The 19,632-nt window shown below is 44.6% G+C and overlaps 1 long non-coding RNA gene across 1 annotated transcript; it reads right to left on the bottom strand.

Annotated features, from left to right (window-relative positions):
- Window positions 1–14,920: 14,920 nt before the first annotated feature.
- On the bottom strand, window positions 14,921–15,403 carry LOC110014217. Its single transcript, XR_002289341.2, has 2 exons — window positions 15,257–15,403; window positions 14,921–15,173 (listed from the first exon to the last, which is right to left on the bottom strand). It is a non-coding gene; the product is annotated as an uncharacterized LOC110014217 (long non-coding RNA).
- Between the last annotated feature and the right edge of the window lie 4,229 nt (window positions 15,404–19,632).

Raw genomic sequence — 19,632 nt, 5'->3', positions numbered from 1 at the left:
TTAAAGACCGTAAATGTACAATTATATGAGGTTTTGAATTGCAGGTTGTTGTTGTGTCAAGATTCCAGATGTAGTTGATACTTGAAAAAACCCCAGATCTTAACAATGATACACTGTTTTACCTAAAACAAGGAAAGCGATAATGAAAAATCTAAAAGAAACAGGAACTGTCAAAACCTGAACTTGTTCCTCTTGCTTGTCATGCACTCCAACAGGAATCTTTAACAAGTCTTAATGCATTGGTTTTAAACTTCGCTGAAAATCTCACTGTGCCAGCAACCTGACAAATGTGCAGAAAACAAAACTTTTTCTAGAAAGGTCTGCCTTTTTCTACAAATTGTATTTAGTAAGCTGAATGAAACAAAGAAAACTGGGAGAAGAGCACATTACTTTATTTTTAATGTCAGAGTTGTTTATATCCAGGTAGGTCCATTGAGAAGAATTTCTCATTTTCATTGATGAACTGAGTTTGCAGCAACAATGCAGTGTATTTCATACTGATCAGTTTATGAATGTTTGCAGACAAAAGTGTTTCTTTTCAAAATAAACTGCCCCTAGAAATTTCCCAGAAGTCTCTGCTAAAAAACCATTGTGCATCAGTGCTCACTAGTCTGGTGAATATAGACCACAATTACTTTGTGTTTTAACAGATTTTGTGAAGACCTGTATTTTAATGGATTTGTTTTAATAAAAAATCCAACCTTTCATCATCAAAAACCAGTGGATTCATAAATATTCATTGTAAAATGTTCGTATTTATCAAGTTTTTACTTTGCGAAATCAGTGACACCATATTCGCTGTTTAAAAAAACAAAACGTAGTGAGGATGGTGTTTTTAAAATCCCCGGCACTACATTTTCACGCACTATATTGTTTTTTAGTATTTTTGAAGTAGGGAGGGAATTCCGACAGCCTGAGAAACTTGAACATTTGGAGATGTTCAGGGGGAGATCTGGTATGGGGCTTGATGCAAGAGAGACAATGGTCTGATTTGAAGATCCAGTTCCAGGAGAGGAGAAAAAATCCAATAGAAGAAATCTATGGGCTGGTCCCCAGTCTCATTCCAGATGGCCTTAAATTGAATGCAGAGGTTTAGAAAGGTTGTGACTGTTTCTGTGGAAAAAACTAAAAAGACAAGGACTTCAGTGAAACAACGGTTTGTTTGTTGTTCATAAAGTTTTATTCAAGCTTTGTCTTTTACCTAATACCGTGAACAGGCAAATAGCTTTAAGCCCGGAAAAAAAGCCGTTTGTATTCGGAACCTCGTTCTTTCGGTCATGACCCACAGCTCATGACCATAGGTGAGTATTGCAATAAAGATCGACCAGTAAATTGAGAGCTTTGCTTTTCGGCTCAGCTCTCACTTCACCACAACGGACCGATACAGCGACCGCATAACTACTGACGCCGCTCCCTTATGCCTGTTGATTTCATGCTCCGGTCTTCCCTCACTCGTGAACAAGACCCCCAGATATTTAAACTCCTCCACTTGAGGCAGGGAGACTCCACCCACCGAGAGATGGCAGACTACCTTTCTCCGGTCAAGAACCATGGCCTCAGATTTAGCGGTGCTGACCCACATCCCAGCTGCTTCACACTCGGCTGCAAACCGACCCAATGCACGCTGGAGGTCCTGGCTCGATTAAGCCAACAGGACAACATCATCTCCAGAAAGCAGAGAAGAAATCCTGTGGTCCCCAAAGCAGATCCCCTCCGGTCCCTGGCTGCGCCTAGAAATTCTGTCCATAAAAACTATGAACAGAACCGGTGACAAAGGGCAGCCCTGCCGGAGTCCAACGTGGACCGGGAACAGGTCTGACTTACTGCCGGCTATGCGAAGCTCCTACTCCGGTCATACAGAGACCGGACAGCCCTCAGTAAGGCTCCCCGGACCCCATACTCCCAGAGCACCCTCCACAGGATGCCACGGGGGACGCGGTCGAATGCCTTCTCCAAATCCACAAAACACATATGGACTGGGTAAGCAAACTCCCACAATTCCTCCAGCACCCTATATAGGGTATAGAGTTGGTCCACTGTTCCACGACCAGGACGGAAACCGCACTGTTGTTCCTGAATCCGAGGCTCAACTATCGGTTGGACTCTCCTCTCCAGTACCCTGGCATAGACTTTCCCAGGGAGGCTGAGGAGTGTAATTCCCCTGTGGTTGGAACACACTCTCCGGTCCCCCTTCTTAAACAGGGGAACCACCACACCTGTCTGCCAGTCCAGTGGTACAGTTCCCGACTGCCACGCGACGCTGCAGAGATGTGTCAGCAAAGACACTCCCACAGCATCCAGAGACTTGAGGTATTCAGGGCGGACTTCATCCACCTCCGGGGCCTTGCCACTGAGGAGCTCGTTGACTACCTCAGTGACTTCAGCCCGGGTAATAGACAGCCCCACCCCAAGGTCCTCGTTCTTTGCTTCTTCAAAAGAAGGCGTGTCAGTGGGATTGAGAATATCCTCCTAAGTATTCCTTCCACCGCCCGACAATGTCCCCAGTCAAAGTCAACAGCCCCCCACCTGCACTGAAGACGGTGCCTGTGGAGAACTGCTTTCTCCTCCTGAGTTGCCGGATAGTTTGCCAGAATTTTTCAAGGCCAACCGATAGTCCTTCTCCATGGCCTCACCGAACTCCTCCCAGGCCCCAGTTTTTGCCTCGCAACAGTCCGGGCCGCAGCTCGCTTAGACTGCCGATACCTGTCAGCTGCCTCTGGAGTCCCGCAAGCCAGCCCGGCCTGGTATGACTCTTTCTTTAGCTTGACGGCATCCCTTACTTCCAGTGTCCACCACCGGGTTCGGGGGTTACCGCCGCGACAGGCACCAGAGACCTCCCGACCACAGCTCCGAGCAGCAGCAGAGACAAAGGAAGAGGAAAACATGGTCCACTCGGACTCAATGTCCCCAACCTCCCTCGGTACTTGTTTGAAGTTCTCCCGGATGTGGGAGTTAAAGACTTCCCTAACGGAGGGCTCAGCCAGACGTTCCCAGCAGACCCTCACAGTATGTTTTGGTCTACCAAGTCTTTCCGGCCTCCATCCCCGCCAGCAAACCCAACTCACTACCAGGTAGTGATTGGTGGACAGCTCCCCCCCTCTCTTCACCCGAGTGTCCAAGAAACAGGGCCAAAGATCGCCTGAAACAACTACAAAGTCGATCATCGACCTTCTGCCTAGGTTTGTCCTGATGCCAGGTGTATTGATGGACACCCTTGTGCTCGAACATGGTGTTCGTTATGGACAAACTATGACGAGCACAGAAGTCCAATAACAAAACACCACTCGGGTTCCGATCAGGGGGGGAATTCCTACCAATCACGCCCCTCCAGGTGCCACTGTCAATGCCCACGTGGGCATTGAAGTCCCCAGGAGGACAATGGAGTCCCCCGTTGGGGCACTTTCCAGTATCCTTTCGAGGGACACCAAGAAGGCATGGTACTTGTTAGATCCAAACCTTATCCAACATTTCTCAACTCAACTCATCTTTATTTATATAGCAGTTTCAATCAGCAGCAGCCGACACAAAGTGCTGAACAAGTTAAATGAAGAAAACAAACACTAAAACATCTTAAAACAGAAGATTAAATAGAGAGAGATAAAACAATAAAACCAGTACAGCAACACAGCAATAGCAGAAGTCTCATGTTGAATTAAAAGCCAGAGCATAAAAATGGGCTTTCAGGCGGGTTTTAAAAATGGACAGTAATGGAGCTTCTCTTATGGACAGTGGCAGAGAGTTCCAAAGCTTTGGAGCAGCAACAGCAAAAGCTCTGTCCCCTCTGAGCTTTCGTTTGGACCTCGGTACCTCCAGAAGCAGCTGATCAGCTGATCTGAGGCACCGGGCTGGGGAGTAAGGGGAGAGAAGTTCAGAAAGGTACAGCGGGGACAGACCATGTAAAGATTTAAAAACAAATAAAAGAATCTTAAAATGAACTCTAAAAAGCACAGGCAGCCAGTGGAGTGATGCTAAAATTGGCGTGATGTGGTCTCTTTTACATCCTCCAACCAGAAGACGGGCAGCTGCATTTTGAACACGTTGGAGACGTGAGAGAGATGACAGGCTGAGTCCCAAATAAAGAGAATTACAATAATCCAGCCGGGATGTGATGAACGCGTGGATTACTGTTTCAAAATGTGCAGCTGTTAAAAAAGGTTTTACCTTGGCAAGTTGCCAAAGATGAAAAAAGCTTGACTTCACCACTGAGCTTATCTGCTGATCCAGTTTAAAATAACTGTCCAGTTTAATACCCAGATTAGAAACATTTGTTTTTAAAAAGTTAGTCAAGGGACCCAAATCAACTTGGGAAGGTTCAATAAAATCACTCGGTCCAAAAACTAAAACTTATGTTTTATTCTCATTAAAACTCAGAAAGCTAAGGGCCAATCAGTCCTTAATGTCCTGAAGACATGACAGGAGCTGCTTCATGGAGAGATCATCCTTCTTTTTTAAGGGCAGATACAGCGGGGAAAATAAGTAGTGAACAAATAAACATTTCTCTCAAAAAACATATTTCTAATCGAGCTATTGACACGAAATTTTCACCAGATGTCGGCATCAACCCAAGTAATGCACACATAGAAAGAAATCCAAACATTTATGTCCATAAATGAAGTTATGTGTAATAACGTGAAATGGCACAGGGAATAAGTATTTAACACATGAAGAAAAGGAGGGGTAAAAAGGTCTGGCAAGCCAAGAAAGCAGCTGGAGTTTGTCAGTATTCAGAAGGTTAACCTGCCCCCTATTAGTGCAAAGTAATGTCAGCTGGTATAGTCCTGATTGATGCCTTTTAAAAAGGTTTTTCACCAGCAAGGTGTCAGACAAGAAGCATTGCATGATGGGTAAAAGCAAAGAGCTGTCTAAAGACCTACGCAACATTATTGTTGCAAAACACACTGAAGGCATTGGTTACAGGCGCATTTCTAAACTTCTGAAAGTTCCAGTGAGTACCATTGGGGCCATCATCCGGAAGTGGAAAGAACACGGCATTAGCATAAACCTGCCACGGCCAGGTGCTCCTCGCAAGATTTCAGAAAGAGGAGTCAGAACAATCATCAGAAGGGTTCTCCAACAGCCCAGGACCACTCGTGGAGAGCTTCAGAAAGACCTGGAATCAGCAGGTACCGTTGTTTCAAAGTAAACAATAAGTAATGCACTCAACCGCCATGGCCTCCATGCATGCACACCATGCAAGACTCCATTTTTGAAGAAGAAGCATGTTGAAGCTCGTTTGGAGTTTGCGACACAACATTTGGATAAACCCATGACATTCTGGGAGAAGATACTCTGGTCAGATGAGACCAAAATTGAACTCTTCGGATGTCATAAGACACAACATGTTTGGAGGAAAAATTGCACTGCACATCACCCCCAAAACACCATACCAACAGTCAAGTTTGGAGGTGGGAGCATCATGGCGTAGGGCTGTTTTTCAGCATGTGGTACTGGTAGACTTCATATCATTGAAGGAATAATGACTGGAGAAAAGTATGGAGACATTCTTGATCAGAATATGATGTCATCTGCCAGGCTGCTGAAGATGAAAAGAGGGTGGATCTTTCAGCAAGACAACGATCCCAAGCACACAGCCAAGGTAACACTCAACTGGTTGAAGAAAAAGAAAATAAAGCTGCTAGAATGGCCCAGTCAATCATCAGACTTGAATCCAATTGAAAATCTTTGGAAAGAACTGAAGATCCGGGTTCGCAGAAGAGACCCCCGGAACCTTGAAGATTTGAAGGCAGTTTGTGTGGATGAATGGGCCAAAATCACACCTGAGCAATGTAATCGACTGGTTTCTCCATATAGGAGGTGTCTTGAGGCTGTAATCACCAACAAAGGTTTTTGCACTAAGTATTAAATAAAGTAAGCATGTTCAATATTTATTCCCTGTGCCATTTCACTTTATTACACATAACTTCATTTATGGACATAAATGTTTGGATTTATTTCTATGTGTGCATTACTTGGGTTGATGCCGATATCTGGTGAAAATTTCATGTCAATAGTTCGATTAGAAATATGTTTTTTGAGAGAAATGTTGATGTGTTCAATACTTATTTTCCCCGCTGTAGATCTGGCTGTCATCTGCATACAAGTGAAAAGATCAATTATATTTATGCCGAAAGAAAGGACGCGGACTCGAGGAATTTCTTTCACGTGGAGAGCAAAGTAAAGCTTGTGCTCAGACAACACATTAGTTTGCTCTGAGTTTTGCAAAGCTCTGCTCCCACCTTTATTGGAATCTGGGTGTTTCCTAACATACAACATGTGACATTTATGTCTAAAGGGTAAGGGATAAAAACATACACACACATATGGTTTACAGAAGTTAAGAAACCAATCTGAACATTTCTTGACATCGTCAGGAAGTTAATCAAAACATCCCTTGTGATCGTCAGTTCACCGCTGTAGATTAGGCCGATTTATTGCACATTTAAGGTGAACAGCTGCTGCCGGGTCAATACAAAATCATTTACTGCATTCCCAGGATCACGTTCCTCGCAGAAAAGCAATGAACACATTTTATTATATATGATAACACAACAGTACAGAAGTTCTGAGTAAATATGGGATAATGTTGTACAAATTTATCCTAACAATTCCCTCCTGTTTTATCACATATTGACTCAACATCTCACATCGTTTGTTCGTTTGTAGTTCAGCCACTTCACTGGGATTTTCAGCTGGAATGAAGAAATAGATCAGACAATGAGGAATCAAGTTTTTATCATCTGATTCCTCCTCTGCCTTTTGCGACACTAATAGTGGGTAGAGTTGGCCATTTTGGCCTCCATTAGAGAGATCGCTGCGGTAATGACACGAGTGAACAAAGAACGTAGACAAGGAATACAACAGCATCCATACAAGGTCAATTTTGCTGCAAATTCTGTTAAAGACACTAGCAACAAAGACATCAAAGTTATTTATTTCCCAAAGGCATTAATCCAGGAGTCCCACACAGTGGTGTCCATACCAGTGTGTTCCTTCATCTTACCATTCAGGGTGCGAAGACCCTCTACTGCCTTAGTCAGACTGCCATCTGCAGTGGTGTTGTTGAGGAGGAACGTGATTCACTGCTCTCAGAACGTGGTGCAGACGCCTCCCTTTTCAGCCAACATGTCCAGTACAATTCAGTTCTGAAATGCCATGAGTGAGGTCGGTGACAGCTGTACGTTTACAGCCTAAAACCCCATCTGTGTCCAGTTACCAAATTTCTTGGACGTTGTAATGGATGTCAATGGATTCCGTCCACGCTTTTGTCCATCGTACACCACCAACAGAGAAAGGATTCAGACCCAGCTGCAACCTGATTTACCAGTTTATATTCGTCTGACACTCCTCGTGATACTGCTATGGCATTCCTGCTTTTATGTAGGATTGCATCTGTGAGGATAAACACTAGACAGGTAATTAACCAAACCTTCCAACTGTCATGGAATATACACAGTCACAAGTAACAACAACTGCAACGTTTCCAGTCACATTTCTGAGCAGCTAGTTTATGAATTAGTACACAATAACAGTAGTTGTACTATTTACCAGAATTGCAAATTCAATTTTCCAAATGTATTGACTTGGTTTGGCGAGCATTCAGTGAATCATTTAGGTAAGGATTAACATTTATGAGTAAACGTAGTTACAACATACATTAATCTTATCAATGTCACAGGTAGAATTAACTCCTCCCTGTTCCGGACCCTGCAGATACTTTCAAATCAAATTCAATGTAACAGCATTGACAACAACATAAACAAAACATTTCATACAATTAAAAAACCATCTAGACCAGGGGTGCTCATTATGTCGATCGCGATCCACCGGTCGATCTTCAAGGACAAGAGGGAGATCGCGGACCAGAAAAGAAAAAAGTACTTCTTAAAAATCCACCAGCCAATCAAAATCCTCACCGAGAAGTACGGGACTTGATTGACATGCAGAACGGCCAATCGGACATTCTCTGATACATACGTCACTGCAGACACGTGTTTAAATTCACTGAGCGCAAACTCTCCCCGCGGCACGTCAAGTTCCCGGCAGAAGATCGCTACGGACAACCACAGTGTTTATTAAAGCCGCGCCACTTGTCTCCTCCTGCTATCAGCTCTGCAGTTCTCGCCCGATAAATACGAGCTCATTAAGGAAGCTGTTTTTGACGTGGCGCGTGCTTCATACGAGGCCAGCAGCGCCTTTGAAAAGCCATGATGCTCCCCCTATTGCACGGTTTACAACAGAGCATGACATACGATGGTTGCTGCTTTCTGTCTTTGTAATAAAACGCCTCATCTGTTACTACAAAAGTATCTTTTTTGTAATCTCACTGTGTTGTTTTTAATCATCAGTACATAAACAATAATGTTCAAATAAACATGTGACTAATAAACATAACTAACAAACATTTATTAATAATATATATATATATATGAAAAAGTGTGAGCACCCCTGATCTAGACTAAAGATAAGTCTCCAATCTAAGCGAGGATGGGATGTCGACGGCTTCACTGACTTTCATGTCTACCCAGACCCTAAATGTCTGAGTACACCCTACTATCAGACTTTTGCTCACCGTCCTCTCTGGAGTCTTTATTTAAGATAACCATCTTACAGTGGGTCAGGTGTATCCAGGTAGACCTTTCAGCTATATTCACAGCAGTTTGAGTGGTCAGCAGCACCTGGAAGGGACCTTCCCACTTAGGAGTGCCAGTGTTTCTTTTCTCACTCCGTATCAACACCCAGTCACCAGGCTTGACCAAAAAGCTTTCCTGCTGAGACATAGAATCATTAGTTTTTCCAGGTAATTGTTTTTGTTTTTTCTAGCAGCCACTTTATGTGGTCTGCCAATTTATTTCTTCATTTGTCTCCTACACATTTTTAAACTGAGGAAGCCTATACGGTCTTCCAAAAAGGGTCTCATATGGTCTTAATCCCGTTGTACTTGTAGGCATTTTACATTTCATCCATGGTCTTTATGTTTCATCCATACAGTTCTTTAATCCGTTTTTAATGGTTCCATTCATTCGTTCAACTAATCCTTAACACAGGGATTTATCAGATCTATGTAAAACATCATTCCAATATTTTTTATCATTATGTTTACAAATTGAGACCCATTATCGCTGTTGATTCTTTCAGAAATACCATATTGCGGCATTATGTCTTTGCAAAAGCTTTTACCACTTATGCATTTAGATATTTAGTTAGAAAAAGTTCAACCCATTTAGAAAAAGCATTTATGATGGCCAAACCAAATTTCTTTCCTTCGCTCTGATTTAATTCTATAACATCAGCCATAACACAGCCATCATAAAATTAGTCTTTATGCGGATGACATATTACTGTTTTTAAGGAATTTACATTCTGTAAATGAAACAGCAATGATCATAAATGAATTCTCCTCCATATCAGACTATTCCATTAATTGGAATAAGTCTGTTTTATTACCACTCAACAGGAATATGGAACAAAGACTCACAATTCCAGTTAAAACAGGAAATATCAAATATCTGGGTATCTACTTTTCCCCCAAACTATCAGAACTGGTGCAGCTAAACCACACCCCATTACTGAAAAGCATACAGGACGATCTAACACGCTGGACCAACCTGCCTCTGTCCCTTATGGGCAAGGTAGCCACGGTTAAAATGAAAATTTTACCCAAGGTTAATTATCTCTTCTCAATGATTCCCACACAACCGCCATTAAAATGGTTCAAAACATTAGACTCATCCATATCAAGCTTTCTATGGAACAAAAAACCTGCAAGAATTAGTCTAAAAACTTTAAAATCTGCAAAAAGCTGTGGAGGATTAGAATTACCTAACTTCCACAAATACTTTCTTGCAAATAGATTACAATATATCTTAAAATGGTTAAAAAATAATCCAGAAACCAACTCATGGTTAGACTTGGAACAGGCGTTATGTGGGAAGATCAACCTGTCACAGCTACCATTTATTAGCCAAACAGTTAAAAAACAGGATTGTTTCAAAAGCATTAATATAAATGCCACCTTAACAGCCTGGTGGGAATTTCTCAAAATATCAAAATCATCAATTCAACCGTGCAAAATGACACCCATCTGGAACAACCCGGACATCCTTATTAACAAAAAAATGATTCACTTCCCAGCTTGGCAAGCAGGGGGAATAAAACAACTAGAGCACGTAATTACTGATAGAAGATTCATAACTCCCCAGGAACTTCAAGACAAATATGGAATAAATAACTTCTTGGAATATCAGCAACTTAAATCAAGTATTACTAAAAAGTATAAATTTAAAGACGACGATTTAAAGCTACCAGATGTAGTTACCACTCTGATTAATTTTTCAATGAATAGAACTCTCTCCAAAATATACAAACTTTTATGTAATTTAGATAACAATATTGCCCTTCCAACAAAAAAATGGGATGCAGATTTGAGCATCAGCACTGATGAAAGCTTCTGGTCAGAACTCTGTCTAAACACCTTTAAACTGACAAAAAGTCCAAATCTGCAGCTAATCCATCTCAAAACTCTTCACAGAATTTACTACACTGGACAGAGGATGTTCAAGATGGGTCTCAGTAACTCAGACATTTGCGAGCACTGTGATAATAATCTACCCGACAGCTACATGCACGCACTGTGGTTCTGCACTCCTGTCCAGGCTTTCTGGCAGCAGGTATGTGCCGATCTATCAGTCTGGCTTAAGGTTTCAATCACAGCTTCACCGTCACTTTGTGTGCTTGGTGACATGAGTGCCATCGATGTAAAAGGAGGATTAGCATCAATCATTTTCATAACTCTTTGTATTGCCAAAAAAACTATTTTAATAAATTGGAAAAACAAGAAAAATATAAACATAAGTCAACACAGAAATCTGCTGTTTGATCATATAAGCTTGGAAAAGATGTCAGCCCAAAGCTCAAGTAACTTTGAAAGAATTCAGTCTCTCTGGTCTCCTGTGGTTGACTCCATGACTTAGGGGGTGGGGGGCTTGGTTGTCGCTGCTCCTTGCCCTTCTGCCGTGATTTGGGGTGGGGGTCGGGGCTTCCGGTGCCTGGCGGGGGCGGTGGGAGGCTCCGTTGGTCGGGGGGTCGGGTCCGGTGCCTGGGTGGGGCGGGCTGGGGCGCTGCGTGGTCCTCTGGGCTTGGGTGTGGGGGTGCATGGTGGGGGGGTGGGGTGGTGGTCTGGCTTGGCTTGGGGGGGTGGTCCCTTTGCCTGTGCTGGGGGGGGTTGGCGGGGGGCCGTGCTCGGGGGGGGGGGGGGGGGGGGGGGGGGGGGCAGCGGCGCCGGGGGGGCTGCCCATCTGCACCTGGGGCTGGGATCGGCCCCTTCCCTGGCTCTGGGACGGGACAACCCTCTCGGGGCCCCCGGTCGCTCTGGGTGTCACCCGCTTCGGCTGCGGGGTCTGGGGTGGGGTGGGGGGCTTGTCGGCCCTGTCCTGTGGGGGGGGGGCGTTCTGGGGGGGAGGGGGGCCCATTATTGGTACGGGTCAGGGGGGCTAGCGGGTCGGGATCTCCGCTGAGGCAATCAGTGGTTGCCTCGGCCGGTTGGCCTCCTCGGTCCCGTCGAGGCCTGACCAGAGCTCCTCTAGGGCCGGCGTCTGGGGGTGGGGGCCTGGGCTTGCTCCGGGGGGGGCGACGCTTTCTGGTTCCTCTCTCTCCGTGTGGGATGGGTGGTGCCGGGCCTGGGGTGTCGGCGCCTCCGGGGGTGGGGCCCCTGGGCTTGGTGGCCCTGGCCCCTCTGCTGGGGGGGGACTGGGGGACGGCTGTTTGACCACCGGGGGACAGTCTACCAGCTGTCCCCAACTTACCCCCTTCCTCATATAACCTCATATTAGGGTGAGGGGGTGGGGGGTCTAGCCTGCGATGCGCCTTGGGGGGGGGCTACTTGGCAGTGGCCCCCCTCCTATGGTTGCCGTATGGAGTGGGCCCCCCCTCTTTCGGTTTTATTTGCACCTTAGACATGTAGGGTCCTTGGTAGGGGGGGTGCTTGGACATCACTGCAATCAAGCAGTAGATGTCCTCCTGGCACCCTACCCGCCAATTTTAACCGCACCTTAGACATTTAGGGCCCCTTGGTGGGGAGGGTGAGGGGACATCACTGTGAGTAATCAGGAGATGTCCCCTTAGTGCCCTACTCACCAATTTTAACTGCACCCCCCTTATTACACACACCCCTCCCCCTTCAATATATACATTCCAACATAAACACACACACATGCACACAAACACCCTCTCAAACACACATACGCGCACACACATTTTACAAGGAAGGTGGGACCTGGGTCCATCTGTCCCCTACCCCTTCCCTGGTGGGGGGGTGCGGGCCCCTTGGGGATGGCGGCCGTGTCCCTTGGGTGCCGGCTCCCTGGGCCCGGCGGTGCTCTCTCCGCACGGTGGGAGGGTTCATATTACACCTGAGCCGGGGGTGTTCGTGTCCCTGGGGGGTGGGTCCTGGTCGTTGCCCCTGAGCGCTGGGCCCCACCAAACTTCCAACATGGCCGAGCCTGGTCGGGCCATATTTATAACACCCCTTGTGGGCCACCCTTTTTTCCCCGGGGTTCCCCCCTCCTGGGCGGGGGCGGCGGGCCCCTGCCTTGCTCCTACCTGGACCAACCGTGGGCCGGGTGGGTGGCTGCCTGGAGTGCGGAGCGGGTCTCCCTTGGGGGGTCCTGGCTCGTACCTGGGGTTGGGGCGGGGGGATGCCCGGAACTCCTGGGTGGTGGTGGGGTGCTCGTCTGGGGCTGTGGGCGTCCTTCTCCGGTGGGGCCCTGCGTTGGGCTCTTCCGGCGCGGCGGGGGGGCTGCTTTCCTGGCTGGGCTGGGGCGGCGCTCTCTTTCCCTCCGCGCCTCCCTGCTCTCTGGCTCTGGGGGCCTTGTGGCGGTCCTGCTGGCCCTGGCCTGGGTGGCGGTCTTGGTCGCACGGGGGGCGGTTGTTCCCTGCCTGTTCCCGTGTGGCGTTGGGGGAATTCCGGCTGCCGCTGCTGCTGCGGCGGGGGTCTGGGTGTGGGGGTGGCTGGGCGCTCCTCCTCCTTCTTTTCACATTCCACCATCCATTTTAGAAGAACATAAACACTCACTTGAGCACAGGTGTTAGCTCACCTTTGCACTTATAGTTTGAATGATTGAATGAATGAAAGATTTCATACTAGTAGGTTTAAAGGCATAGGTAGGCGTTCGTGAACACTATCTGTTTTGTGTACATGTTGACATGTGGACATTTTTGCAGCTAGCAGGTGTGTTGATAATATTTGAGTGTGTGTGAACAGGCCCCGCCCTTTTTGTACTACATTTGAACCGTACCGTAATGATAAACAACCAGTAAACCTGTCTGCTCTCTGCTGCTTCATGGTCTTACCCCCCCTCTCACTATCACCCCCCCCCCCCCCCCCCCCCCCGACATCCCTCCCTCTTCTTCCCTTCTTTCCTTTTCCGTCCGGTCCAACACCAAAGATTTTCTTTTTTTTTTTTTTTTTTTTTTTTTTTTTCACACTAGTTGGTTTTAAGGCATAAGTATGCGTGTGAACACTATCTGTTTTGTATACATGTCGACAGGTGGACATTTTTTGCAGCTAGCAGGTGTGTTTATAACATTTGAGTGTGTGTGTGGACAGGCTCCGCCCTTTTTGTACTACATTTGAACCTTACCATAATGATGAACAACCAGTAAACTTGTTGCTTTATGCTGCTTCATGGTCTTATCCCCCTTCCCATCCTATTATCACCCCCTACCCCCCCTCTCTCTATCGTCCCTCTCTCTTCTTCCCCTCTTTCCTTTTCCGTCCGGTCCAACACCAAAGATTTTTGGTGTTGGACCGGAAAGGGGTCTGAATAAAAGGGGTTTATTCAGACATACCTTTGGTTTGTCTGAAGATTAATAACCCCTCTTGTTAAAGTAAAATATGTCCAACACAAGAGGCCCTCAGCTCTCATCTGTCTGCCCAGCTGTTGGACAGGACAAGTTAAAAAAAAAAAAAAAAAAAAAAAACAACACCAAAGATTTTCAATCATGGTTGAAATGAATAAAGTTTGGCCTCAATTACAAAAGGGGTTTATTCAGTCATACCTTTGGTTTGTCTGTAGATTAATTAGATTAATAACCCCTCTTGTTAAAGTAAAATATGTCCAACACAAGAGGCCCTCAGCTCTCATCTGCCTGCCTAGCTGTTGGACAGGACAAGTAAAAAAAAACAAAAACAAAAAAAAAAAAAATTCTATAACATCCATGTGTATCACCTGGAACGGATGCTGAGATTTCGGTAATTGCCCTCTTCAAGGCCTCAGATTCCCTTGTGCATTGTGCCCAATTTTGTTTTTTAGTAGGAATTTTGTAGAAAAAAATTTTAGTAATAATTTTGTTGTATAATAATTATTCACTAGTCCAATCATTCCCCCCAGTTGACACATGGTTTACCCCATGGGTCAATTGTGCTACCCAATTATATAAATTTCGTGGTAGTATTTGTTTACCTTTTGGTCATACATAGATCTCACTGTTCTATATTGCACCGTGCTTCTCCTATTAAAGTTTTTTCATTTTCTGGTGCATGTACTTCTGTTTCACACAGAGTATTATTGTCTATTAAGTTTTTATTTTTTATTTTTTTCCCATTGTCATCACAGATATTTGTTGCTAATCTTCTTTTGCTACTTTGTCTGCAAATGCATTGCCCAACGTAACCGGGTCTTTTCCTATGGTGTGTACTGCACATTTGCAGATTGCCAATGTCTTTGGTAATTAGACTACTTGTAGTAATTCTTGTAATAGTTTAGCATGTGTAACAGGTTTACCCGCACAGTTTACCTTCCCCCTTTTATGCCAGTACTGGGCAAAAATGTGTACCGTTGCAAGGCATTCAGTGTGTCATGGCTACAGAACACTTGTCGACCCAGACGCTGGAACCCGGAAGAAACACAGAGGAGGACGAGCGTGGCAGGTAAGAGGTTTTAATAGAGAACAGACAGAAAGCCGTGGGCAGGATCTAGGGTTCCCAGAGAGTGAAGATCGAACTCGAGTGGCGTCACTGTTGGATCTTTCTGCAGACAGTCGGAAGGAGTTGACGTCGGAGGGGGTCCGAGAGATGGCAGAAGACGGCAGAGGCTCGAGGTGGGACCAGCGGGAGCGAACGGAGGGAAGGTTCCAGACAGAAGTTGACGCAGGCGACCACTTGTGACAAAGGATTCCTGGAGATGAGCAGAGACAGAAATTAGCCAAGGGCTTAACGAGACAGAACACCATGAACGAGACGAGAGGACCAACTATGCACCATCAGGGGCAACGGACTGGCGAAGACTGGTGATCCAGAGGCTCCTTATGAAGGCAGAAGAGGTGATGAAGTAAGTGGCAGCAGCTGGGATGGAGAAGCAGCCAAGTGGAGGGGAGAGGGGGAGGAGTCTGACAGCGGCACCATATCACAGTGGCTGTCAATATAAATAATGATGTAAACAATAACATCTTTATGTTCATCAGCTTACAGCATCTTTCAGTGTCACTAATTCAGCAGCCTGTGCTGAAAAATGAGAGAGAAGTGCTTGCGCTTTAATTGCTGTATTTTATTTTGTGTAACTACAGCATATTCAGTGAGAGTTCTTTCTCATTTCATCTTTATGTGATGAAACATCTCCAAAAAGCACTTTTGCTCTTTATAAGGCTTGATCTTTTAAGTTTCTTCTGCTTTTAGCCATTTGTTCTGCTAGTTCCTGGCTGTCGTGTTGAACACCATCGTCAGGAAGTGGCAAAAGAGTAGCAGGATTTAATGTTGTACATCGTTTGATTTTTAAATGTGGCTGTGACAGTGTTGCCATACATGAGGGGTGTAGCGCACAACAAAGCTGAAATGTCATGTGGCACTTTAAGTGTTAAAAGATGAAATAACACTATAGCTGCACTAGCCTCTACAGCTATTGATGCTGCAATGACGGCTCTCACATTGTGAGGTAATGCACATGCTACATTATCTAACTTTGACAAAAGATAAGCCACTTTTTGCATTTTGGCTCCATGATGCTGAACTAAAACTGAGGTCATGAAATGACCTTTGCAGTCCTCTAAGTTGTACAAACACCATGCTATACTCTGGCAGTGCCAAAGCCATGCTTGCTTGTGAAAATTATGTAATTTTTACAAAAAGCGGTGTCTGCTTCTTCCATCTATTGTTAGGGAGAACTCTTTCTCTTTCTAAAGAGGTGCAGTTATTTTAACATAATTTGGCACCCAACTACGACAATAATTTGTCAATCTGGGAAATGACATCATTTGCCTTTTTGCTATGGGTTTTGGGGACTGCTGAATCGCTGTTTTTCTGTCCTCAAGAATAGTGCATCCTCCAGCACTAAGACTGTGTCCTATATATTTTGACCTGCTTTTTACATAGCTGCAGCTTGCTTTTACTCACTTTGTGGTCCTCTGCAGCTAAGTGTTTAAGGAAGGCTAATGAGTTTTATTTTGGTGTCCCTTTCATCTGGAACAAGAGCCAAATTTCATTTTAATATTCCATCACGTCCCAGCAGATTTATTGGGCAGTCTGAGTATTGCAACACTGACAACTGGCAACTGTGGCCTTCATGATCCACAATCCATACAGGTTCTGTTTCTGCCACATGAATTCTCTCTCCATCTGCTGAACACACTGTTACTGATTTTGGTTTTACTGTACAACTGGAAATATGTTCTCTCAACGTGGTTCTACAAGCTCCTGTATTCCACAAAAAAGTTATTTCCTTTCCATTTACCAGTAATGTAATCATTGGTCTAACAACTCTGAGGCTAAGCAAATCCTGATAGTTCAACACTAATTCAGTAGAATCACAAGCTTACTTACACCACTGGTCGGTCATGCCTGGTTGCTCCTCCCATAATAGCCATCAGGTTTCAGGACAGTCCCTGGCCATGTGACCTTTGCCCTTGCCTTTTTCCTGCTCACAATTAAAACATTTCTCCTGTCCTGTGGAATGCTGTAACTGTGGGTATTTAACCCCCCTTTGTTTTTCTTTGGTTACTTTCTCAGTGTGGAGGGCATAATTTATATAGCCTTCCAAAGTTCCTGTAGGTAATGTAATATTTCTACACACTTTCCAATCACATCTCTTTGTCATCTACAACATGACTGGCTACCATCACAATCCTCTTTTTTGTGAAAACTCAACTGCTTTTCCTTTTCTAGTCTTTTAATTCTTAATTCACTTTTCCCTATTTAAACAACACAAGTCACACTCTAAACCACAACAGGTTTGTTTAAACACAGACAATCAAGACGCAGACAAAACCTTTTAACAGTTTTCTCAAAACCAAAACAAAAAAAAAACATAACACAACAAATTTGGCACCTTACACATAAACAAAATAAGCCATTTCATTGAAATGAATCTTTTATAACTAGTATTAACATTCATGTTTCCCTGTTTTCCTCCTATTCACATTACCTTCTTTGCTTTGTCCTTTTCCCATGTTCAGTTATTTCTGATAACAATTTTTAAATACTCTTGATTATGATTCAATCAAACAACACCGCCAGTCATTCGCTTCTCATTCACACATTCACAGCGGTGCACTTCATTCACACCAATCTGCCAGTCGCACAACACTTGCGCTTGTCTGAAGATAAAAATAAAAATAAAATGAAGGTCTTTTAGTAATTAATTTAACCAGTCAGGAAACGTATCTGACATTTTGCCAATCACTTTTACCAGTCAGGAAACACCTCTGACAACTGCATATTAATCCTTAGGTTGCGAAGTATAATTCTGCCAGGAAACACATCTGACAGTCAGGACTCCCATCTGACAATCTTCCAATCCAATCAGAAAAATACCACAGTACCTGATAGAGTCTAGAATTCTCAGGGTTCATTCTAATAAACTGTCCAAGCCAATAAATACAGGTTTTAATGGACCCCGCCGTCCAGGCCAATAAATTTAGGACACACGTTTCTACTCACAGTTCAGCAGGACCTTAACTGCTCAATCTGCGCACCACAACGTCACAACGTCCTTCCTCCCAATTTAAGGAATATCGTCAACCGTTGAGCCCCAGGGGACCGGAGAAAAACCAGCCCAGAAATGGGATCTGACTGTGGCCACAGTTTTTGCAATCCCTGGAGTTTCACCGATCCACAGGGACGTCTCAGGTATCTTGATATCCGGCTCTCGAAGGACCAATTAAATGTTAGATCCAAACCTTATCCAACATTTCTCAATTATATGTATGCCGAAAGAAAGGACGCAGACTCGAGGAATTCCTTTCACGTGGAGAGCAAAGTAAAGCTTGTACTCAGACAACACATTAGTTTGCTCTGAGTTTTGCAAAGCTCTGCTCCCACCTTTATTAGAATCTGGGTGTTTCCTAACATAAATAAATGTGACATTTATGTCTAAAGGGTAAGGGATAAAAAACATACACACACACATATGGTTTACAGAAGTTAGGAAACCAATCTGAACATTTTTTGACTTCGTCAGGAAGTTAATCAAAACATCCCTTGTGATCGTTTGTTCACCGCTGTAGATTAGGCCAATTTTTTGCACATTTAAGGTGAACAGCTGCTGCCGGGTCAATACAAAATAATTTACTGCATTCCCAGGATCACGTTCCTCGCAGAAAAGCAATGAACACATTTTATTATATATGATAACACAACAGTATAGAAGTTCTGAGTAAATATGGGAAAATGTATGTACAAATTTATTCTAACAGTACTCCAAACTGCTGTTCGGCCAATAAGCCAAAACCACAGTTAGAGACCTGACCCCCACCCGGAGGCGGAGGGAAATGACCCTCTCGTCCACCGGGGTGAACTCCAACACTTGGCGGCTGAGATGGGGGCTCATGAGTTAGCCCCACCAGCCTGCCGCCTCTCACCTTGAGCAACTCCAGAGTGGTAGAGAGTCCAACCCCTCTCTAAGGACTGAGATTCAGAGCCCAGACTTTGTGTGGAGGTGAGCCCGACTATATCTAGACGGTATCTCTTAACCTCTCGCACCAGCTCAGGCTCCTACCTTCCCAGAGAGGTGACGTTCCATGTCCCAAAAGGCAAGTTCCATGACCGGGGTTTGGGTCGCCGAGGCATCTGCCCTCGACTGCCACCCAAACCACAATGCACATGCCCCTTCAAAATAAACTGCCCCTAGAAATTTCCCAGAAGTCTCTCGAAAAACCATTGTGCATCAGTGCTAGTCTACTAGTCTGGTAAATATAGACCACAATTACTTTGTGTTTTAACAGATTTTGTGAAGACCTGTATTTTAATGGATTTGTTTTAATAAAAAATCCAACCTTTCATCATCAAAAACCAGTGGATTCATAAATATTCATTGTAAAATGTTTGTATTTATCAAGTTTTTACTTTGCGAAATCAGCGACGCCATATTTTTGCTATTTAAAAAATCAAAACGTAGTGAGGATGGTGTTTCTAAAATCCCGGGGCACTACATTTTCACGCACTATATTGTTTTTTAGTCATTTGGAAGTAGGGAGGGAATTCCGACAGCCTGAGAAACTTGAACAGTTGGAGATGTTCAGGGGGAGATCTGGTATGGGGCTTGATGCAAGAGAGACAATGGTCTGATTTGAAGATCCAGTTCCAGGAGAGGAGAAAAAAATCCAATAGAAGGAATCTATGGGCTGGTCCCCAGTCTCATTCCAGAT

This window comes from Oryzias latipes, chromosome 7 (assembly GCF_002234675.1).
Source record: "Oryzias latipes chromosome 7, ASM223467v1".
Classification (NCBI taxonomy): Eukaryota; Metazoa; Chordata; class Actinopteri; order Beloniformes; family Adrianichthyidae; genus Oryzias; species Oryzias latipes.
The sequence above is the reverse complement of the archived record's forward strand: the minus strand, read 5'-3'. Positions and strand labels throughout refer to the sequence as shown.